This window comes from Durio zibethinus, unplaced genomic scaffold (assembly GCF_047325235.1).
Source record: "Durio zibethinus cultivar Kanyao isolate XHJ-2024 unplaced genomic scaffold, ASM4732523v1 HiC_scaffold_3, whole genome shotgun sequence".
NCBI classification, from domain to species: Eukaryota; Viridiplantae; Streptophyta; class Magnoliopsida; order Malvales; family Malvaceae; genus Durio; species Durio zibethinus.
In genome coordinates, this window is record NW_028323044.1 from 11,003,835 (window position 1) to 11,011,334 (window position 7,500).

Sequence of the window (7,500 nt, forward strand, 5' to 3'; positions counted from 1 at the left end):
AGTAATATTAATAATATTAAATTATAAGATTCACCAATTTGAATTAGCATGTCCAATATGTTGGAATCTACATCATGTTTTCGAAAACGTAAGAAATCAAAGTATCTTGGTCCTTTCTTATGAGTTGATCCCGAAGGAAATTGATTAGAAAATTTCTGGTAAATCGTTGATTCATCTGGTGTTTAACTATAATGATTCATTTACAAGTTTACTAGATTGAAATTTTATGATGTTCAAAAAATTATAGATCCCATGTCACATTCAGTAAAAATTTATGATACATGTATAGGGTGTACTCAATGTGTCCGAGCCTGCCCCACCGATGTGTTAGAAATGATACCTTGGGATGGATGTAAAGCTAAGCAAATTGCTTCCGCTCCAAGAACAGAAGACTGTGTTGGTTGTAAGAGATGTGAATCCGCTTGTCCAACAGATTTCTTGAGCGTTCGAGTTTATTTATGGCATGAAACAACTCGAAGTATGGGTCTAGCTTATTGATACGTTCCGAAAACCCCACTTGAATACATTTTGAATCCATTTTATTTTTTTTTTACTGAAAAAACCCGTGCTCAAAAAAAATCTTTTTTGAGCACGGGTTTTTCTGGTCCAAGTGCATCTTGTCTTTACCACGAATTATTTTCCTTGGTTAACAATAATTGTAGTTTTACCAATATCTGCAGGTTCTTTAATTTTCTTTCTTCCTCATAGAGGAAATAAGCTAATTAAGTGGTATACTATGTGTATATGCATATTTGAACTCCTTCTAACAACCTATGCATTTTGTTATCATTTCCGATTGGACGATCCATTAATCCAGCTGGAGGAAGATTATAAATGGATAAATTTTTTTGATTTTTACTGGAGATTGGGAATAGATGGACTTTCTATAGGGCCCATTTTACTGACAGGATTTATCACTACTTTAGCTACTTTGGCGGCTTGGCCAGTTACTCGAGATTCGCGATTATTCCATTTCTTGATGCTAGCAATGTACAGTGGTCAAATAGGATCATTTTCTTCTCGAGACCTTTTACTTTTTTTCATCATGTGGGAGTTCGAATTAATTCCCGTTTATCTACTTCTATCCATGTGGGGGGGAAAGAAACGTCTGTACTCGGCTACAAAATTTATTTTGTACACTGCGGGGGGTTCCATTTTTTTATTAATAGGAGTTTTGGGTATCGGTTTATACGGTTCTAATGAACCAACATTAAATTTTGAAACATTAGCTAATCAATCGTATCCTGTCGCACTGGAAATCATATTCTATATTGGATTTCTTATTGCTTTTGCTGTCAAATCGCCGATTATACCCTTACATACGTGGTTACCAGACACCCATGGGGAGGCACATTACAGTACTTGTATGCTTCTAGCCGGAATTTTATTAAAAATGGGAGCGTATGGATTAGTTCGCATCAATATGGAATTATTACCCCACGCTCATTCCATATTTTCTCCCTGGTTGATAATAGTGGGTACAATGCAAATAATTTATGCAGCTTCAACATCTCTTGGTCAACGGAATTTAAAAAAAAGAATAGCCTATTCCTCCGTATCTCATATGGGTTTCATAATTATAGGAATTGGCTCTATAACTGATACGGGACTCAACGGAGCTATTTTACAAATAATATCTCATGGATTTATCGGTGCTGCACTTTTTTTCTTGGCAGGAACGAGTTATGATAGAATGCGTCTTTTTTATCTCGACGAAATGGGTGGAATGGCTATTCCGATTCCAAAAATATTTACGATGTTCAGTATCTTATCGATGGCTTCTCTTGCATTACCGGGCATGAGTGGTTTTGTTGCAGAGTTGATAGTCTTTTTTGGAATAATTACCAGCCAAAAATATTTTTTAATGCCAAAAATACTAATTACTTTCGTAATGTCAATTGGAATGATATTAACTCCTATTTATTCATTATCTATGTCACGTCAAATGTTCTATGGATACAAGCTATTTAATGCTCAAAGTTCTTATTTTTTTGATTCTGGACCACGAGAGTTATTTGTTTCGATCTCTATCTTTCTACCAGTAATAGGTATTGGTATTTATCCGGATTTTGTCCTCTCATTATCAGGTGAGAAGGTCGAAACTATTCTATATAATTATTTTTATAGATAGTTTTGATGAATAAAACAAAAAATCAAAAAGTAATCCTATGATTTTTAAAATTGTTCGTTGTACAGTGAAAAAAAAAAGAAAGAAGTCTTTTTTCTTCTCTTAAGTTTAAGTTAAGTAAAAAAAGGTAAAAGAATTAAATTGAATTTTAATCAGACATCTTTGGCTTTTGTTAGAACCTTTTGAATCAAGTAGTGGAGTGATTCAAAAGGTTCTTGACAGCTTACAATAAGTTTTCTTATATATACGCTGTCCTATCTTAGTATTTGTTAGGCTTAGCCTTTTTATTCAATTCAATTAGATGTTAATGTAAATGAACCATAACTATGTAAACCTATTCCTAATAGATTGACCCCAAAATAGCATATCCAAATTATAAGAAATCCCATAGAAGCCACAAGTGCGGAATTTACACCTTCCAAATTTTTATTTGTTCGGGTATGTAAATAAATCGCGAATACGGTCCAAGTAATAAATGCCCAAGTTTCCTTTGGGTCCCAATTCCAATATGATCCCCACGCCTCATTAGCCCATACGGCTCCCGAAAGAATTCCTATGGTTAAAAAGATAAACCCGAGACTAATAATACGATAACTCCAACGATCCAATTGTTGAGTCAATTGATACCTGTAAAAATTTTTAGAAGAAAGAAAATAAGTGTTTAATAAAACATTGCTTCTTTCATTCATGTATTGGATTTCGCCAAACGAAAATGACTGATTTAATAAATTATTGTTTTTACCAATAATTTTTATGGCTTTTCGAAATGTAATGACTAGAAGAGCTACTGATAATAATGATCCACATAAAAGAGCTGCATAGCCTAATACCATCATACTTACGTGCATCATTAACCACTGGGATTGGAGAGCAGGCGCTAATATTGCGGATTGATGCATTTTGGTTAAAAGACCCGAAGTGGCAAAGCCTTGGGTAAAAATAACACTTGGTGCGGTTATTGCGCTTAAATCATTTTTACGCTTTTTAAAATAGTAAACCATATGAATAAGGGAGAAACCCCATGAAAGAAAGATTAATGATTCATATAAATCACTTAATGGGAAATGTCCTGAATAAATCCAACGAGTGACTAATAATCCTGTTATACAGAAAAAGGTAACTATCATGCCCTTTTCTGATGAATCATATAGTCCTACGACTTCATCGACTAATAAGAATAAGGTTAAAAAATGAATTGTAATTACAATTGAAACGACCGAAAAGGATATATGAGTTAATATATGCTCTAAAGTTGAAAAAATCATAAGAATTCTGAAAAAAGCGAGGGTTTCTAGATTTTATGGAATGGAAATCAGGAATTAAATTCATTATAGGACTTATTCTATCTCTTTTAGAAGATACTATGCCGCTACTCGGACTCGAACCGAGATGCTCTAGCACTGCTTCCTAAGAGCAGCGTGTCTACCGATTTCACCATAGCGGCTTGCTCGAAATCATAATAAGCCATTTTTTATTCAATCGTCGAGATTGAAGGTGAAGGGGTCAATTCAATGTAAAATGTAAAAGAAGCATTTAATTTAAATTGATGAATAAAAACTCGTTTAAATAGCAATTTGAAGGTTCAAAAAGAATCTTTATTATTTATCGTTTTATTTAATTATCCTTTTTTTTATTTAATATTTAATTTAATATTTAATTATTTCAACAGAGATTTTATAGTTTGTGTTTTCCTAAAAGAGAACTCCTCTATTGTAACTAAACTAACTAGTTGTAACTTCAATTCATAGATAGAATTCAACAAAAAAATGTTCTTTATCATTTTAATTTTTTAATGATTCATCTCTCATTCTTTTATATGATTTTTATGAATCTATAAAAAAAAAAATGCTTATCAATTGAATGAATAAATGAATGAAAAAATATTATTTTTAGAGATCACAATTTCAGCACCACATCCAATGATTTCAAAAGATTTATGTAATTTGCATAGCTTTGTATTAATCGTTAGGATTTTGCGTTTTAAGGATTTATCAAACCAACTAGATATTGGGTTGTACACGTTACGTTATATAAAAAGCGTTTCGATTCCTGTCATAATTGTACCATACTTCAAAAAAGTATTTCGAATTTCGAATTCTAAAAATATGTCTTGATTCATCTTCTTATACAAACATAGAATTTTTTTAGATCATTTTAAATTGATACATTATTTGTATATCCACTAAATTATAAAGGGAGTTTTCTCAATTGGGTTGAAAGCAAGGGAAGGATATATAGTAATTCAGAGAAATAATGATTCATAAAGTTACAAAATTGAAACTTAATGGATTAGTTTCAACAACCCAGTTAAAGCTCTTATATATATGTGCTCCGATATAGCTATAGTATAAATATACAAATTTTTATTATTTAATTATTTAATTATTTATTATTATAAATTGAAATTGAATATTATAAAAATAACAAATTATTATAACACTAAGATACCAAATGGGGCGATGGGGAAAATGAGAATCCCCATCCCGGAAATGAAAAAAAAAAAGATATTCAAAAAAGAAAACCTTTGTATCTTATTCGAGTTAAACCAATTCAGATTAAAAAAAAATTATTTGTCGTACAAAAAAACTTTTTGAATTACCCGTAAAAATAGATCTCGATAATGAAAAAGCTTTCAACGCCGCCCAATATCCTTTCTTTTTCCAAACATTTTTTCGAATACGCTTTTTTGATGTAGAAGTACGTTTTTTTGGAACTGCCATTCAAAAAAAAGGTTATTTAGTGCTATAGTTGGATGTCAAAGACATCTATTTTTAAAACAAAATGATCGGTGTCTTTATGTCATTATTTATCTATTCCTATAGATTTTCTAGATTAATAGATTTTCTAGATTATAATTATCTATATACTACTATATAAATTTCATAAGAACTAAATAGAGATGGGAAAATAACATAAAATGCTTCTATTCTAGAAAAAAAAAAAAAAAAAAATATGATATAACCTTTTTTTATTTATATTCCATACACTATCCAGAAAAAAAGAAGAATTTGTATTTAATTTATTGGTACCTTTCTTTTTTATATCTCCATTCAAATCTATAGGATAGATTAGGATCTATTATGATATATAAATTGAATTGATGAAATCAAAAAAACGTAAAAAAGAGTCTTTCCTTCTCTATCTCTGCCTATTTTTTTTGTCGTCCTACATTTATAATTTATACATCTCCATTTATACACGAAAAATACATCAAAACAAAAAAATGTAAAAAAACCATTTTATTTACCTAATAAAAAACAAACTTGAATTTTTTTCTATTAATTGGTAATTGGTCAAGCTCGAAGAGAGAGTATGCCCAATTTTCATTTTCAATCAAATTCGAATGAGACTCGTAATTAATCTGTTAAAGGATACATAATTTTGAAAAAAAAAAAGAATATTTTTTTTTTCCATTAGTAACTCGGTGATATCATTTGATTACTTCTAACTTCGAAATTTGAATATTTTTGAAATATTTGAGAAAGATTAAAAGATTAATAATAGAAAATTCCAGTTAACTTTGTAATATCTTGATTGTATTATTGCTCCCTTTCCATCAAAAGAGATAAGAGCCGGTGAATCAGAAACGATTAATTAAGAAAGAATAAGAAAAAAGTTTTTATGGAGCATACATATCAATATTCATGGATCATACCTTTTGTGCCACTTCCAATTCCTATTTTAATAGGAATGGGACTCCTACTTTTTCCGACGGCAACAAAAAATCTTCGTCGTATGTGGGCTTTTCCCAATATTTTATTGTTAAGTATAGTTATGATTTTTTCGGTCGATCTGTCTATTCAGCAAATAAATAGAAGTTCTATCTATCAATATGGATGGTCTTGGACCATCAATAATGATTTTTCTTTCGAGTTTGGCTACTTTATTGATTCACTTACCTCTATTATGTCAATATTAATCACTACTGTTGGAATTTTTGTTCTTATTTATAGTGACAATTATATGTCTCATGATCAAGGATATTTGAGATTTTTTGCTTATATGAGTTTATTCAATACTTCAATGTTGGGATTAGTTACTAGTTCTAATTTGATACAAATTTATATTTTTTGGGAATTGGTTGGAATGTGTTCTTATCTATTAATAGGGTTTTGGTTCACACGACCTGTTGCGGCAAACGCTTGTCAAAAAGCGTTTGTAACTAATCGGATAGGCGATTTTGGTTTATTATTAGGAATCTTAGGTTTTTATTGGATAACGGGAAGTTTCGAATTTCAAGATTTGTTCGAAATATTTAATAACGTGATTTATAATAATGAGGTTCATTTTTTATTTGTTACTTTATGTGCCTCTTTATTATTTGCCGGCGCAGTTGCTAAATCTGCGCAGTTTCCCCTTCATGTATGGTTACCTGATGCCATGGAGGGGCCTACTCCTATTTCGGCTCTTATACATGCTGCCACTATGGTAGCAGCGGGAATTTTTCTTGTAGCCCGCCTTCTTCCTCTTTTCATAGTTATACCTTACATAATGAATCTAATATCTTTGATAGGTATAATAACAGTATTATTAGGGGCTACTTTAGCTCTTGCTCAAAAAGATATTAAGAGGGGTTTAGCCTATTCTACAATGTCCCAACTGGGTTATATGATGGTAGCTCTAGGTATGGGGTCTTATCGAGCCGCTTTATTTCATTTGATTACTCATGCTTATTCGAAGGCATTGTTGTTTTTAGGATCCGGATCCATTATTCATTCCATGGAAGCTATTGTTGGATATTCTCCAGATAAAAGCCAGAATATGGTTTTTATGGGCGGTTTAAGAAAGCATGTGCCAATTACACAAATTGCTTTTTTAGTGGGTACACTTTCTCTTTGTGGTATTCCACCCCTTGCTTGTTTTTGGTCCAAAGATGAAATTCTTAGTGACAGTTGGTTGTATTCACCGATTTTTGCAATAATAGCTTGGTCCACGGCCGGATTAACAGCATTTTATATGTTTCGGATCTATTTACTTACTTTTGAAGGACATTTAAACATTAATTTTCAAAATTATAGTGGCAAAAAAGGTAGCTCCTTCTATTCAATAAAACTATGGGGTAAAAAAGAAGAGCAAACAATGATTAACAGAAATTTTCCTTTATCCCCTTTATTAACAATGAATAATTTATTAACAATGAATAATAATGAGAAGCCATATAGAATTGGTGGTAATGTAAAAAAAGGGGCTCTTATTACTATTACGAATTTTGGCTACAAGAAGGCTTTTTCTTATCCTCATGAATCGGATAATACTATGTTATTTCCTATGCTTATACTGGTTCTATTTACTTTTTTTGTTGGAGCCATAGCAATTCCTTTTAATCAAGAAGGAATACATTTGGATATATTATCCAAATTATTAACTCCATC